Genomic DNA, 17,800 nt, shown 5'->3' with positions numbered 1-17,800 from the left:
GAGTGAGGGATGGGATGTATCTGGCTGAGTTGGTTCAAAGTGTAGTTTTTCTGCAACAACAGTTTGTGATAGTTCGAAACCAAGTGGTGGAGAACTGGGCATGCTACTTGAAAGATCATCGAACTGTTTGAGTTTGTGGTTCTAGAGAAATGGGTTGTAGGGATCGATAGTTCAGGTATGCAAGACTTTGGTTTGAGTCGAGGGTGCCGAGCAAGTTGCCATCAAATACATGTGCTCAGAAATACATGAGTTGTCTTTGCGATAGGAAGTTGTTGGTCAAGGAGCTCGTTGTAGCCAGTGGTCCCTTTCGGGAAGGCCGATGATCTATACAAGAGGTGGTTAGGTCGCTCGGGTTAACCATCGGTCATTGAAGGATTTGTCATCTCGATGTATAAGTTGCTACCAATAGTCTAAGATAAGCAGTGGTTGATCTATTGATCAACTTCAGGGTTGGGTATATGTAGTTCTGCATGAGTTTAGTTCATTGGAAAACATCGGATTATCAGGTTGTTGTTAGTGCATTCACGATTGCTGGTTGTTCTCGTTCATCGTCAATGGGTGGGGATGCTTCGAAGGTTTTGAGCTGTATAATTAGAGGTCACTGATCGTGACAACCAATCATCATGTTCTGTTTATGGTATAACTTGGCTTTTGGGTACATTGCCCTGAGTTGCTGGATTGTGGAATTATGGTTTACAACATACTCGAGTTTGTTTTTGTAGTAGGAAGAACATTGAAGTGATTATCTATGTGTTTCTAATTGTGGGTCTTTTGGGTTCCTTGTCAATAGTTGAGATTGTAGAAATATCTAGAATTGTATCAAGGGAAGGTACCTTGGATACAACAATCTTTGTCGAGAGTAGTAAAGTGCTTCATTTAGTTTGGGGTATGAGCACTCGATATCATTTGATCATGGGATCTTAGTCCAGTAAGCTCAGTATGGTGGTAATTGAGTTGTAAGGTTGTGGGATGGCAAGGTAATCCAATGATTACGATATTATCAGAATGTAGATGAATACAAGTGAAGAATGGTCACTTGGGACCGCTAGGATAATTCCAAGTGCGATCCATTGTAGAATATGTGCCCATGTTAGGGATTTGGATCGGTATATTTGGAGGGAGTGCGAGGGTTCCTTGAGGTTGGGAAGGATCCAAGATTGGCCAGGATTATGAGTGTGGAGCAAACTACTATTGGACGGTGGGGCCTTGAAAGACTAATCGGGTGGTACAGATAGGATATTGTTTGATTAATGATTAACTGAGAAGGCTAATCAATATGGTATGATCCTAAGTCAACTAGAGATCCAGTTCTGGTTGCAAGGGGGTTCAGGGTTAAGCAAGGAATAGTGTTCTTTGGTTAGTGGTGAGCATCAGATCAAATGATATGAAATCATTACTAGGATCAGGTTGAGGGTTGTGTTAGGACCTCTCTGCCTGTTCTTGTCTAATGGAGGCTTTGGGGTCTGAAGCAGGACCCGGACACCTGATAGAGTCTGATAGGCGGGGTTTTGACTCCCAGTGTTTTTTTGGTTATTGTATGGTTGTGGATGTGATATATGACTGCGGAGCAGCCATATCATTCACCAGGTTAGTGTGTGGTTGTGGAAGTGATGTAAGATTGAGGAGCAATCATAGCATTCACTAGGCTAGTGTGTGGTTGTGGATGTAATGTAATACGGCGGAGCAGCCGTAGCATTCACTAGGTTAGTGTGTGGTTATGGATGTGATATAAGACTGCGGAGCAGCCGTAGCATTCACCAGGTTCGTGTATGGTTGTGGATATGATGTAAGAATGCGGAGAAACTATAGCATTTACCAGGTTAGTGTGTGGTTGTTTATGTGATGTTAGATTGCGGGGAAGCCATAGCATTCACCAGGTTAGTGTGTGGTTTTAGGAGTGATGTAAGACTGCGGAGCAGCCGTAGCATTCACCAGGTTAGTGTGTGGTTGTGGAAGTTATGTAAGAACTACAGAGCAGCCATAGCATTCACTAGGATAAGATGCGGTTGTGGAAGTATTATAAGACTGCAGAGCAGCCATGGCATTCACTAGGTTGGTAGGCGGTGGTAACAGTGATGGAAGTCTATGAATTGGCTCGTGGCATTCTCTAGGATGATTTAGATCATCACAGGATTGTGAGTTGGCATCAACATTTGTAATACTTGGGGAATCGTAGGTTGGGTTAGGGCCAAATGTGATGTGAATACTCGGTTCGGTTTGTAGCCATCACTTGGATTAAGCGGACTTAGTGATCGTTCGAGCATTGGTTTGTTGAGTTGTCCTTCATTGGGAGTGAATGGGTGATGGAGTCGTCTTGTCAAATAGACCAGGACCACCTATGCTTGTTCAGTTCTTAAGTCTGGAGCTGATTGCTTTTTTGATGGGGATTTTTTGGTACCGGTAAGTGGTTGGGGCGTATATATTTCAGGGATGCGTAATTTTGTTCAGGACGGATAGGTTTGTGCAGTTCGGGATATGAATTTGAATCATTGTGGGAATGTTTGGAGTGGTTCTGTCTTCTTGGGAGTCAAACATCGATCAACGTTTTCAGTTTCATGGAAAGTGGTTGGACACTCGTGGGCTTAGGGAAAGTTGATGTCCATTGTTCGTTAGGGCTTGTGATTTCCACTATTTTGGGTTTGACGGTTGTAAGGCTGGATGGGTCTCGGAGTGAGGTGACTTTCACAGTCGTCTTCGTGATTCAAGGAGTTCAGTCAGGATCGTTTGGTTCGGTAGAAGAGATAGTAATGAATGATTTCAAAGAAGAAATCTAATTTAGGTGGTGGAGGGTTGTAACACCCTATTATTGGTCGTTTCATAATGTGGGACGTGACTTGAAGATCAAGTATCATAAGGATTCGGGGTTTGGTAAAGGGAGGTTTAAACCCATTTGGATGTGGGTAACGTAGATTAATGGTAAAATGGGAAAAGTGTATTTTACACTTCTTTTATGAATTATGGATTTTAGTTCGACATGTTTTAAATCAAAAGTAATTAGACAGTAGAGCTCCTCAATACCTTTCAGTGGATATAAAGATCGTTGAAATCGGATTTGAAACGAAGAATTTATGATCATTTGAAGTTTGGGCAGTTTTGTGTTAAGCCATGTACGCTAGGTGTTCGGGAAAGTACGTTGGCCGTACTAGGGGACCCCTAAGTATGCTGGGCATACCAAGAGTACGCTGGGCATACGCGATCAGAGGTTAAACCCTATTTTCGTGGTTTGAGCCCTATTTAATCTCCTTAACTTCCCCAAACCCACTCCATTCTCAACCTCTGCCTCTCCAACACCCTCCCATGAAACCTTAACCCTAGTTTGAGCCTTGTGAGCTAAAAGAAGGTGTGTTTGAGTACTTTAGAGTGTGCATGGTGCACCTTGCTTGTTGTTACTGTAATATGTGATATTGTGTTCTGGGACTGCTGATAGTCTCCAGGTTTTCTCATATTAAAGGAAGGGCACAACTCGATTTCATCGCATCAATGGGCGCTTGTGCACATGGTAACTTTTAATGATACTCTGGTAAATGTTTTAAGATCTTTAGTTGTAATTTCAATAAACACTTAAATTTTTAATTGAAAATTTTTGGTTGAAATTTAGGGCATTACATTTAATCCCTCCCGCTAATTATTTTTAATTCCCTCCATTTAACTATATGTAATTTGAATTAAGTCCCATCCCCTCTTCACCCCACCATGTATGACGTAATATCTTCCACTAATACATATTTTAGACTTACAAGATGTTTGAAATTGAGTTTCAAAATATTTTATTGATTTACTGGTTTTTTTAAAAATCCAATAAATACAAAATATATATAAATATTGATAAGTTCTTATTTACCAACTTTTTGACATATTTCTACCCCCTAAAAACGTTGATCTTGAAAAGTTAAGGGGTCCTAACTTTTTGAGGAGCTTGTAAGGGCGTGTTTGATACGTTTGAGTGATGCGTTTTCGATTGAGTCCAATTTTGGACTCAGTCTAAAATCGAGTGTTTGGTTTGCATAGTCTCATTGGACTCCCTCCAAACATGGGACTCGGACCTTACATTTACTTCCAATCTTGTCTGATTGAAAAATAGGTAGGATTCATTCGATTAGTGAAAAAAAACTATGTGTCCATTTTACCCTATTAGAGGAATGTTGCAAGGAAAAGAATGATGCCCACAACCAATTTCTTCATCCTCACTATTTATTCCTCGGGTATGTTCTTTTCTTCTATCAAATTCATACTCCTCATTAATCTTGTTGGACTATGAGATTATATTCAAAACTACTTCCCTTATTCCTACTTATTACCTTCTCTAAGTATTATTGTCTACATGTTCTTTAAAATCGAATTAACCAACTAAAACTGAAATACTGTTGTGATGAAATCATTCTTGATGTAAAATTTCCACAAGTTGATGTGACGAAATCAACCTTTATGTCTTTGTATTGGTTGATAATGGTCCGAAAAAGGAAAAAAGAATTGGAAGAATAAGAGCTAACAAATTGATTGTAAATGAGTATGCATATATGCAAGATTTGATACAAGGATGTCCTACACAATGTTACGATATGATGTGTCTTTCACAAGATGCATTTTTACTATTATGCAATCATTTGACACAATGAAATTGGTTGCAATGTAGTAGGACACTAAACGTTGAAAAGAAGATGGCTATATTTTTACATGTTAGATGACATAATGAAAGTTTTTAAGCATCTAAAGGAAGATTTCAACACTCCACAAAAACGATTCATCAACATTTTCACGAGGTCCTAATTGTAATGATGTGTTTTGCAAGACAAATTATAGTACCAACATCTTCTCATCCAACAAGAAATACATCAGAACAACAAAGACAGCTAAAAGAAAATTTCCCAAAGCAATTTGTAACCACCAAAAAATTTCGATGTTTTTAAATACTATGGTTATAAAAACATTCGGTTACTAACCCACATTTAATAAAAAACTGTCCCACAAAAAATTTACAATTAAAACTTTGGGTGTTACCGGTAAGCATCATACAAACAATAACAAGCAAATACGAATTGCATGAATACCAATATTAAAGAACTCAACAAGTTCCACACCATCTATTATGACACATCATCCAACTTCTATCAATCATCACTCTATCCTTGTGTATAACTTTATATACATGAAATAAAAGATATGTGTATGACAATAAATTCTAGTGAGATATGTTCGTTTGTTCCCCTAAACATTTATCACATTTTCATCAAAAATATTTCATTATACAAAACATATTTCAAATAGACATTTCCACATTCCATTCCCTTCTATCATTAAAGGTTAATTTTGGTATTGAACCATTGCCATTTTTATACTTAGGGTCTAGCAATACCCCTAAGTCTATACCCAGCTGAAAAGAACATAATCGTTCACCCTAGAATTATATATGGTAGGTAATCTATCTCGCAAAGGGGTAGCATCACTTTGATAGATTCATCTATATCCCGTTACGGAAATATCTTTCTCGAGCGATACATTTCTATCCATACTTTTCATGCTTTACACATTCCATATGTTAGTATCAAAATACTCAATTCAAAAGTAAAACATATATATTTCAAAACATTTCAAACACATTATCAAAACATTCATTCTTCCAAAACATCAATAGCCTTCAAAACGTTCTTGTTTTCAAGACATTATCTTCAAAATACTCCAACATATTACTTTTAATACTCAATTCAAAAGTAAAACATATATATTTAAAAACATTTCAAACATGTTATTAGAAGATTCATTCTTCCAAAACATCTTGTGATTTCAAAATGATCTTATCTTAAAGATATTATTTCCAAAATATTCATTTCAAAGGTATTTAACACTTTCATTTCAAAATGTTTCATATACGAAAGTATTTGTATTTCATTATCATAAAATCGTTTTGCCAAAGAACCCCAAAATGGAAAAATGCAAACACATACCCAACTAGGCCAACAATATAGATTGCTACCCTTTCAAGATCTAATCCATGAGCAAACACTCTTTAGACACCACCTATACAATGTGAGTGAAGTTTAAAAGAACTTAAGGATGTCAACTTTTTTGAAGCTAGAGTATGATAAAAATATATGCTTAAAAGGTTTTGAGAAGGTTTCTAAACATAAAGGCGAAAAACAATTATTTTGGAACAAGTTTCACCGTAATAATAGTAGACTTCACCGTAATGGCGGGACGTTTCAGTGCGAGCCTACGGTGAAACTTGTTGCGTGTAACATCCCTATCTGGCACGCATTATAATATTGTCCACTTTGGGCTCATGACATGAAAACTTCCTAGGGGTCACCCATCCCTGAATTACTCTCCCCCATGTACGCTTAACTATAGAGTTCTTATGGGATCTGCTTCCCTAATAGCTGTAAAACACGTTGTGATAGGGAAGGTATCCACACCCCCTTTAAGGAAATGCTTTGTTCTTCTGCCAAGCCGATGTGGGATCAGGTTCAATCCACCTTCACCCCCCATTATAGGGTTCGACATCCATGTCAAATACATCGAGTTGTGCCCCAGCTCTTATACCATTTGTAATATCCCCATCAGGCACATATCACAATATTGTCCACTTTGGTATCTCGATACGAAAACATCCTAGGGTGTTCGCTAATCCCTGAATTACTCTCGCATATGCATGCTAAACTGTAGAGTTCTTATGGGATCTACTGCACTCACGTAATTAAGACGCGTTATGATAGGGAAAGTATCCATACCCCTTATAAGGAAATGCTTCGTTCTCCTTCCAAGCAGACGTGGGGTCGGGTGCAATCCATATTGCAATTGTAAGGGATGAAATAATGATCTTCTTTTTCATGAAAATATTGTCTAAAAATCCACCTAAGAGAAATCCCAAATGTGTTTTACTATAGAGCTTAATGATCTCTTCAATTCATGTATTATTACTATCTGTAAGAACTCTGTATTCAAACTTAAAGATGGAATACAAATGTTGTATTGTTAATTGTTCTACTTGTGCGATATATTCAGTTTATTTGTGATCCATGAACTTAGTCCCACAGCCCGACATATTCTGCCGCCTCGGCCGGGGTGTGACACATGTCATTACCACCCTATGGTCACATCATGTTTTCCTCAAAAAACCAAGCTTTTGACTCCTTAAATCCCTAAACCGAACCATAATGGAACAACTGTGTTACAATAAAGGTGGAGGTAACAAAGGGAAGTCAAGTTTCGAATCTATGGCCAGCATTAGATGTTATAACTACAAGGAAAATGGTCACTTCGGAAGAGGTTGTTCATTGACGAAGAAAGGGAATAATGGCGTTGAATCAAGAAACAACGATAATGTTGTTATGGTTCAAAGAAATTTTGATAAAGGGATGATGGTGAAGTTTTGACTGTATGTAAAACTAGTTTTATTGATGCTTGGGTCTTAGACTCTATAGCATCCTATCATATAACATATAATCGTGACTCGTTCGACTTCTTCAAAGAGTTGAATGGAACAGTAAAGATGGGCGATGATTGGGTGAGTAGTATCAAGGTTACTGACACAATGCATATCTAGATGCACAATGGTATGGTCAGGAAGCTAGATTGGTGGTTTGTCCCAGATCTTCGACATAACTTGATCTCTCTTGGCGCTTTTGGAGATGGATGGACTGATGTATTCTGGAAAGGGTGACTGGGTAAGAGTCTCTAAGGGTGCCCTGGTGGTTACGAAGGAGAAAATAAATCATGCGATGTATTTCCTGGAAGGTTCTACGGTAAGAGGAACGATGACTGTATCCTAATCCTTGGATCAATGTGACGATAAAAGAAAGTTGTGGCATGATAAGTTGGGATATATGAGATAGAAGAGGTTATTTGGTTGTGAGGTAACTGGAAATGATAAACTTGGTGAAGCTTGCTTTTAAGAGATACAACATACGTGAAGTTCAGTTCGGTTCAACCCTCCAGTAAGGAGATGCTCAAGTGTGTTCACTCCGATCTATGGGGTCCCTCTCCTATAAATTCTTATGGTGGATATCAAAACTTTGTGAATTTTAGTGTTGATTACTCAAGGAAGACATGGGCGTAATTTATGAAGAAAAAAGATGAAGATGAAGTGTTTGGGAGGTTCATGGAGTGGAAGACCATGATTGAAAAATAGACCGGGAACCAAGTATGGTAACTTAGAAAACAAAACAGGTTGAAATTTTGCAAGGATTCATTTGAAAACTTATAATAAACAGAAGGTACAGTAAGGCAGAGCACTATATGGCTAACATTAAAACAAATTGGAGTGGCAGAACAAATGAACCAAAGACCGATTGAGCGTGCTTAGGGCATGTGATTATCTGCTGATTTATTGTAGCAATTCAGGGCGGAAGTAGTTAGTGCGGCTTGCTATATGGTGAATAGATCTACATCAAATGTAAGTGATTGTAAGACTACTTAAGAGGTGTGGTCTAGGAAACCCTCGAGTTATTTTGGTTTACGAATCTTTGGATGACCTGCTTATCTCATGCAAATGATGGTAAACTGGAGTCGAGGGAAATGAACTGCATATCTCTAGGATATGCATCTAGAGGGAAAGGTCATTTTTTGTTGTGTAGAAAAGAAAGAAAGAATCAGATCAAAACCGAAGGTAAAATGAGGCATCATACAATATGGCTAACACCACAACAAAGCCGAGTAGCAGAACAGATGAACCAAACACCGGTGGAGTGTGCTCAGTGCATGTGATTACCTGTTGATTTGTCGTAGCATTTCTAGGCAGAAATAGTTAGCACGGCTTGCTATATTATTAATAGATCTCCATCTGTCACACCCCCGACCGACAACGCAAAATCCAGGCTGATGGACGTTCGTTTAACATTACAGTCATATACAGAACAATAGATATTATCTTTTATTACTAAAACAGAGAATATATTTCATCTTTCTGTAATATACACTATCTACAACCTTGCGAATTGACTCTTCATGTTGTGATCTTCTCTCCCTTATGATTTACTAGGAATACATGTAATTTTTTAAATGGTCAACATAATTTTTGTGAATTCAAAGGTTTTTATAAACATTGAAAATACTCTTTAAATAGTTTCCAATATAGGATGTTTGTTTATGAATAGATATTCGATAAGATGTTTAAAATAGTACTGACATTGTTCCTAGCTATATTTCATACCGTCACTATATTGGTTTCATATTTATCACACTTTTTTCGTAATTCTTAGATTCTTCAAAGATAGTTTTATACACTTATACCAGAACAATATTGTTTTATATTGAATATTATTAATCATAATGTCGTAACTTTTCTATAGTATTCGCTGTTTTGCATACTTCTCTTATATAGTTGTTCAATCCTTTCACTTATTATAGTGTACTATAACTACTTCAAGACGTTCCCCTCTAAGTATTTTAATTAATTAAGGCTAGCCGAACAATTCTACAATGAGTTCCTATAATCGAGCTTTCGACTTGATATTTGCCCTGCAGGACGCTTCATTGAAAGTCCTAAAATAGTTTAGAAAATTGTGTCTGTTGTGATTCGACCATTAAGGTTGTAGCCAACCACCATTGGTGGGGGTGTTAGCCCCATATAGATCTATACATATATTTCCTGCTCACATAAGATTTAATAGATATAGGTCGAGGTTAACTGAAAATCAATCGGCTAAAGGATAAATACTACCGTTCTCATTAGGCATCTGTCTTCTTTAGCCTTATCGTATACTTCTTGTTTTCTTGATCTTATAGTTTTAGTTTCCTTTATTTTGGTTTCTTTCCATAATTATACTGGTATATATACTTTACTTATATATATATATATATATATATATATATATATATATATATAGGAGTAGGATCAAATGAGAACACTAAAAAGGTTGAGAACGCGAGAACAAAGTGTATTCATTTGTGATTCCATGTATTCATTTGTGGAGAAATAATAAATTTTTACACCTTTAATTTCAATTAAAGAGAAAAAACATATTCATGTTGATTGTGCGTAAAAATTTATCATTTCTCCACAAATGAATACATGGAATCACAAATGAATATACATGTTCTCGCGTTCTCAACCTTTTAGGTGTTCTCACATATATATATATATATATATATATATATATATATATATATATATATATATATATATATATATATATATATATATATATATATATATATCATATTTTAGTTATTTTGATAGGATATTCGGGCAGAATAACGACTAGGTACAATGCTATCTTTTTGATTTGACTAGCAAAATGAGTGGGTACTATATTACCCTAGAAATTTGGTTAGAGTAACGGCTATGTATAATATTATCATAAGATTTTGAGCAGATCTATTAGACATAATATTATCCTAAGGTTTTGGGCAGCATAACGACTAGGCATAATATTATTCCTAGAACATTAAGAGGGTATCTACCGAGCATACTATCATCCTAACATTACATCAAATTTATAAATTTCTAATATAATATAAATACTAATATTTTATAAAATCAATAACACATTTATCTAAAATGTATCCCCCCCTCATAAAACTGTTGAAAATCGTAAAAGTGGGGCCGTGAATTCACCCTTGTAGCGTGTTTTGACTGGTTTGTGGCATTTGCATCGGGAGGCTTGAGCCATCCGGGAGTAAGGAAAATGTTCAGCCCAAGTATAAGAGAAGAGAGGAGAGAGTATTTTGAGGTGTGAACAATGAAGAGGCAAGAGCCTCTATTGATAGTGGGCATTTTTTGGCGCACGTGACACACCTTCTAGTGCGTTTCACACACACGTGGGTCGCTCCATTCAAAACATTACACATGTCACTCTCTCATTCGCGCACGTCTCTCGTATCTCAGCGAATCCATTCGTCAGATGTGCACTCCACGCTTGGCACACGTGATGCACACAAGATTATGTTTTCATAAAATTCGTATCTTTTTCATAGAAATCTTGTTTTCACTATTCTTTATACTCATGTGTTGGTCTGGAAGAGTACTACAACTATTATTTAGGTTATTTCAGCTAGTTCCAACTTTATTTTTTAGCGTGCTATTTTGTGGGGTGGGGGTATTCTAAAATAATTTTATAAAAAACATGACTCCTCCATACGGGCTCCGTTTTGGCATTATTTGTCTCAAAACTCTTATCGCGAGGAGTACAATGATTTTCCTTTTTATGACTTTAGCCAAAACTCAACCGGTATCTCCATACACTTTTACCATGTAAATATATATATACAGTTGATTTTTATATTTGATAAAAATGATATCTTCTCTATACGAAGACAGATCTTTCGTAGCCTATATTTCTGGAATTGTGTGGACAAATACTTTTCGAATATATTATTTTCCATACAATTTAATACAACTTTTTTGGGAACTTATTTTCAAGACTTTCGTACGTTTTAACTCGTTTTTCTTACATGTTGGACCTCGAAACTTTGCAGTTTGCTAACTATCACATCTTAAATCTTTTATAATTAATGTAATTAGCGGCTGGTGCCAATTTTTGTAATTGTCACATTCTCCACTGTTTAAAGAATTACGTACTGAAATTTAGATTCTAGTGCTTCGCACTAGGATACTGGGAGGATTGTTCCTTAACCTATGCTAGATTCTCTCATAGCGTTTTCTTTAGTTGGAACACCTGATTCTTCGTTGGTTGTATTACTTTTTGATGTTCGCTTTTATCGCTTCTATTTCTAATTCTTCAAGATCTTTAGATGATAGGAAGTAAGTGATATCAGTCCTTGATATTTCATTGGATTATATTGGTTAAGTCAAACAATTATAGTCAGGTTAATCCTCTAGAGAGGTTCTCATGATCTCGTCTCTAAATATAGACGTTGATTTTACATCGAACTTCTCATTTTTTTAATGGAATAAATTTTGTAGTTGTATATCATGTATCTTACCGATCTTATGATTTCTTAAACTTCAACGATTGCAATTCCTTTTTATTGAACATACTTAACACATAGATATCTTACATAGGACTTTCTAGTGTTTCAACAAATTTCTAGGTTACATATTTTATGTCGTTCCCAAATACCATGCTTCAAGTATCTCTCCACCTGCCTAGCTTCTGGGTAGCATCTTTCTGCATGGCCTTGCTTTTATTACTTTGAACATCCGTTCTTCGTATCTATCCTTATTCTAGCGTTTAACCTACTCCGACATTGTTGGTCCTTATGTCCTATTCAGATACAGTGACGGAAATTTTTTGGGAAACTTCCCAAGGATCTCCTAGGTGGAGTAGTTGATTTGTTCCAGGATGTCTTAATGTCCCATCTTTTGAAACAATCCAAAATTATAAGGTAAAATTTTCATTTTTAATCCAAGCAAAACATTAATTATCCTTAAGTCCACATTCAATATTCCTTTTCATAATATTCAAAAGTACTTGGTAAAAAAATAGTTATCGGAGTACAATACCAAAATCATCATAATGCGGAAACATGGGTGGATGCGCTGCGATCAAGTCGGGCCCTTCCCGTTCAAACCGGAAGTACCTGAAACCATAACCATAAAACTGTAAGCACAAAGCATAGTGAGTTCCCCAAAATGGCACATACCATACATAACAAGAACATAAAAGGCCCTGCCCAATGAGTATAACGGGTCTTGTCCAATGAGTATAACGGGGCCCGCCCAATGGGTATAACGGGCTCCGTCCAACATACAAAACATACAAGTATAACACAGGTAATAGCATACACGATATTTGTCGGGCCCGAACCAGTAAGCATACAAGCACATACACATGCAAGAGTCATATAGACATCTAGCATCCTAACATAACAAACCATGGGCCGACATTGGTGCCTTCGACTCGCTAAACATGGTGATGAAACTCACCTCAGTCCGCGGTCAGCCATACCATATGATAGCCAAATAAACCAACTTCCTAAAGCATAAAAGACCATATTACCCTTTTCTTACTTGTTCCAAAACCATGGTCCAACCCAAAATCACAAAAGCCCAATAACCCGATTGGGCCCCAAATCAAAAGCAACAAAATCCCATTATGGCCCAATAACCCGATTGGGCCCCAAACCATCATGGACCTACTTCCAAGAAAACACTTAGTCTATCCATGGCCCAAAAGTTAGAAGTCCAATGGCCCAACAAGGCCCAAATGTCAGAAAGCCCAAAAGACAGACTGGAGAGTACGCCCCGCATACCTAAACGGTACGCCCCGCGTATCCATCCTCGAAGCACAATATACAAGCCGCGGATGCACAAACAATGCATTACGTTGAGCGTACTCCTAGGTATGCCCAACGTACTCAGCAGAGAGCCAAAATGCATATTAAGCTCTTAATGGTTAAGACAATGACTTCCAAACTCAGATATGACCCTAAAGAGAGGTCTTAACACGTAAAGTTGGAAACTTTACTATTTTGCATGGCTTAATGGGATCAAATCCTTAATAACATCCATAATAAACATCCAAACTCATGCATGGTCCAAAATAAATGAACAAGGGACCTCCCAAAGGCCAAGATCCAACATTCTAAGCTTTTGGAGTAGCTCATACTCACAAGGATGACTCTAAGGACCAAAATGAACCCAAAGTACTCGTTAAACTAGATCTAATAGCTAATGTCATCAATATAGAAACTTTATATCTCCAACATGTAGATCAAGATGCAACAAGCCTGGATCCAAAAGCTTTAAGCAATCTCACACTTCTCCAAGAAGTTCCTTCTTCTTCTATGAGCGCCAAAAAGCATGAAATATCTCCAGAAGCTCAAAAACCACTCAAATGGGGGCTAGGGTTTCGTTTCTACGGTTTGGAGGGATGAGGGCTGAAGATAATAGGATTTGGTGGTGAGTTAAGGAGCTTAAATAGGGTCCAACACCCTAAATTAGGGTATGGATCTGACCGGAGTACGACATGCGTACTTCTGGTACGCCCAACATACTCCCTAAAGAATCCCGGATCATTTTTCTTATTATGCCCAACGAATGTCAATGTACGCCCCACATACTGGTATTCTTACTAGTACGCCATGCGTACACTTGTGTACGCCCCGCGTACCCGGTTAAACCCAAAAATCACCAAACTTATGAAAGCCATAACTTCTTCGTTATAAGTCCGTTTTCGACGATCCTTTTATCCACGAAAAGGTAACGAGAAGTCGTACGCTTCTATCAACTCATACTTGCGTTAAAACGTCAAAAACTGAAATCTAATTTTCATAAAAGCATGGAATGACACTTTATGGATATACCTATTGGCTTCAAAACACAACTCGAACTCCTGGATCAGCTAAATTACATTACCCACACATATTCGGGTCTAAATCTCTTTTTCCCCAAAGGCCCTAAGGCCGATGATAACCCATCTCCGGGCCATAACCCCGAATTAGGAAACGATTCAGAACAGGGCGTTATATCTTTCTTATGAAGTTCTACTGGACTTTCCTTTAGGATCTCCTTCCCACTTGTTTTTAGAAACCCTTGACCTTGTCTTTATTATCCCTTGTACTTGACGAATTCTTTCTGGAGCCTAACTATTTTAGGCTAAAGATTAGTTGTTTAGCACTTTTGTAGGTGTCGGGTTGGGTCGTGGCTATGATCCATTGAATCTATAGTGGTAGCCCCTTGATATATGTTTCGATCTTCTTGATCTCAGAGCTTATAAATTTTGGACATATGGTGGCTTGGTCCTCAAATCTTATGTTATATGATGCCAAGCTTGCCTCTTTCGCAATTAGGTGACGGACCTCTTGCTCTATTCTTATAATGTCCTTCCTACAACAAAAATTATGTTATTATCATGTTATTTATTTCTTCCAAAAGAAATTATGTAGGTTGTGTCTATGCCTAAGGTCTTGACGTGGGTATTCCACCATATAAGAGCCACACCCATAAATGTGCAAGTAGTAATCTAACCCAACAATATCTATCACAATTGTGTGTGTGTGAGTGTGTGTGTGTGTGTGTATATATATATATATATATATATATATATATATATATATATATATATATATATAGAATCAGGATCATGTTAGGACTCTTATTTCGGTGAGGACTCGTGAGGGCACCTTAAAAAATTGAAAATAATTAAAAAAAAATTCAAATCATAAAATCGAGCATAGTACAATATTGGGGAGAAAAAAATTGGAAATTCTTTTTGGATCATTAAAATTGAAGCATGGATCATTTTTATGATCCGTGACTCACTTTTTATGATCCATGATTCAATTTTAATGATCCAAAAAAAATTTCCAATTTTTTTCTCTCCAATATTGTACTATGCTCGATTTTATGATTTGTATTTTTATTTTTCTTTTTTTAAGGTGTCCTTACTGAAAAAAGAGTCATCACCGGAACTGGAACCTATATATATATATATATATATATATATATATATATATATATATATATATATATATATATATATATATATATATATATACACACACACCCACATAAATTAATTACTGAAATCGTCATTGTGGTTTGTAACGATTGCATGTTTGGTCCCTAACGTTTTTCTGTATCCGGACGGTCCCTAGGTTTTGATTTTGGTTGCGTGTTTGGTCCTTTGCAGACCAAAAAGACCATATTGCCCTTATACTTCTTTTTTTGATTTTTTTTTAAATTTGTTTATTATATATTATACATAGATAATAAATTAAGTGATTTATGAATAAGTAGGAACCACTACCACCACAACCATCTTGCTAAAGGAACCGGCAACCACCATCCTTTTTACCTCCGAAAACCACCACCCTTTTTACCTCTTCAACCACCACCCTTTTTACCTCCGGAACCCAACACATGTGTGAGTATTTCTAATTCTTTATACAACCAAACACCAAAATGATAAACAAACCAAACCACCTAAATCAAACATTAAACAACAAACATGAGTTCCTGACAGTAAAATCGATATCAAAACCAATTTTGTTTTCTTATTCAAATTTCAGAAATCAAGAGATGAAAATCAAGAACAAACCAATAAAACACCAAACGTGATTTCAAGAGATGAAAATCGAAATCACTTGTGTCTTTATTTCAAATTTTAGAAATCCGAATCAAACCTAGGATCAATCTGCGGAGTTAGGGATGTACACACACAAAGGCACTTCAATTTGTAGAGTTGGGGCTGTGACATTGAGTAAATGTGAAGCAGAGTAGACGTTGGTGGTTGTTGCTAACATTTTTTATGCGAGGAGGAAGCAGAGAAGCTAGGGTGACACACAAAAGCATCTAACCTCAAAACATAATCTCACATCAAACCTGGAAATCAAATAACCCTTCTAATCCGTCGGCTTTATAGGTGTAGGTTCGATGTCGGCTTTAGAGGTGCAAAACTCTAACGAAAATAACTTTAAAGGTGCAGAACTCTAATTACTTTAGAGATATAGATCAAAGGAGGTTCAAATGGGTGGATTTTATAGTTGAGTTTACAGAAGAGAGCGGGATAGAAAGATATCAGATCTTGAAAGGGTCGTCGCCGGACCTGGAGTGGTCGTTGGGCTTGGGTTCTCCAGACTTGGAGTGGTCGTCGGTGAGGGGGAAGTGATGGTTGTGGGTTTGAAGAAAGTAAGAAAGGAAAATGTGAAAGGAGGGAGATCGACTCTTTATTTTAGGGGTGGTCCACATATTCATAAATCATTTAATATAATTTCTTAATTTTAATAAATAATAAACAGATAAAAAAAACTAAAAAAGAAGCATAAGGGCAATATGGTCTTTTCATGTGTGTAAGTGACCAAACACGTAACAAAATCAAAACCTAAGGACCATCCGAGTACAAAAAAACGTTACGGAAAAACGTGCAATTCTTACCGAATACAGCCACGATTTCAGTATTTGTTCATATATATGAGAATTTTGACCTACCATAGCTCTCATGTGGCTCAGCCTTACAACCCTGTATGATTGTTTCTAGAAGTCAACTCAATGACTATTTTGGATGTGTCCCCATTACAAACCAATTTCACTTAATCCTAATAGTTTGAGATAACGTGGACTGTCACCGGATCATCAGAAAAACCTCACCTATGGACGCATTTTCATATTCAGCCTCTTTTAAAACATTTCTTACTTTGCACTAGTAAACACCATTAAGTAACAATTGACCTTATGATTTGATACAAACTTGATTTACGTCTAATATTTTTAAACAAGTATTTTGATAGTCTTTTTCGTTTTCAGTTCAATACATGTCATATTTAGTGAGTGGCAAACTTTCTATCATGTCTCGTTGTGTCTTACAACTATGAAGAATATGATCTCTACATAAAAAAAGTACCATTCATAATACGTGTTAATTGGTTGTTGATTTCATCTATTAATCGTTCTCACGTTTGCCCAAGTCAAACCTGCGCCATAGATTAATGGGGAAAATTCACAAACATCGTTTTCTCCCTTGACCATAAAGGTAAGAAACGTATGGTGCTTGCTTTGAATAATTCAATTTGATGAGTGGAGATGTGTTCTCACAATTAGAATATTTCAAAATAAGAATATAATTATTAGTGTATTTTTTTTCCGAATTAGAGAAATGGTGTGATGTCACAACAAAAAACATAACCTTTAGCGGCGACATAAATCGTCGCAATTGATGTCCCTTGTCGTCGCTAAAGTTATTAGCGACGACATGTCATCTCTAAAGGGTCGTCGCTATACCTCGTAGCTAATACTCGTTTGTCATCTCAAATAGTGTCGTCTCTAATACTCGTTTGTCGTCGCTATTGATGTCATCTCTATTAAAATTCCGGCCACCGGCCGGAGTTTTTCCGGCAGAGCTTCCCGGAGTTACGGATCGTCGCAATTGGTCCACGTCGTCCCTAAAGGTGCCGCTACTATTTT

The 17,800-nt window shown here is 36.9% G+C and overlaps 1 long non-coding RNA gene across 1 annotated transcript in view; it reads right to left on the bottom strand.

Moving 5' to 3' along the window:
• The window catches only part of LOC145125589 (uncharacterized), a 29,779-nt gene extending 13,242 nt beyond the window's left edge, over nucleotides 1–16,537 (bottom strand). The window contains exons 1-2 of the long non-coding RNA XR_013716065.1: nucleotides 16,024–16,537; nucleotides 12,401–12,477 (exon numbers count right to left, since the gene is read on the bottom strand). This is a non-coding gene — a long non-coding RNA (uncharacterized LOC145125589). The remainder of the gene's footprint in view (nucleotides 1–12,400; nucleotides 12,478–16,023) is intronic.
• Between the last annotated feature and the right edge of the window lie 1,263 nt (nucleotides 16,538–17,800).

The sequence above is a fragment of the Lactuca virosa genome, chromosome 7 (assembly GCF_052849685.1).
Source record: "Lactuca virosa cultivar CGN04683 chromosome 7, Lactuca_virosa_CGN04683_v6, whole genome shotgun sequence".
NCBI classification, from domain to species: domain Eukaryota; kingdom Viridiplantae; phylum Streptophyta; class Magnoliopsida; order Asterales; family Asteraceae; genus Lactuca; species Lactuca virosa.
The sequence above is the reverse complement of the archived record's forward strand: the minus strand, read 5'-3'. Positions and strand labels throughout refer to the sequence as shown.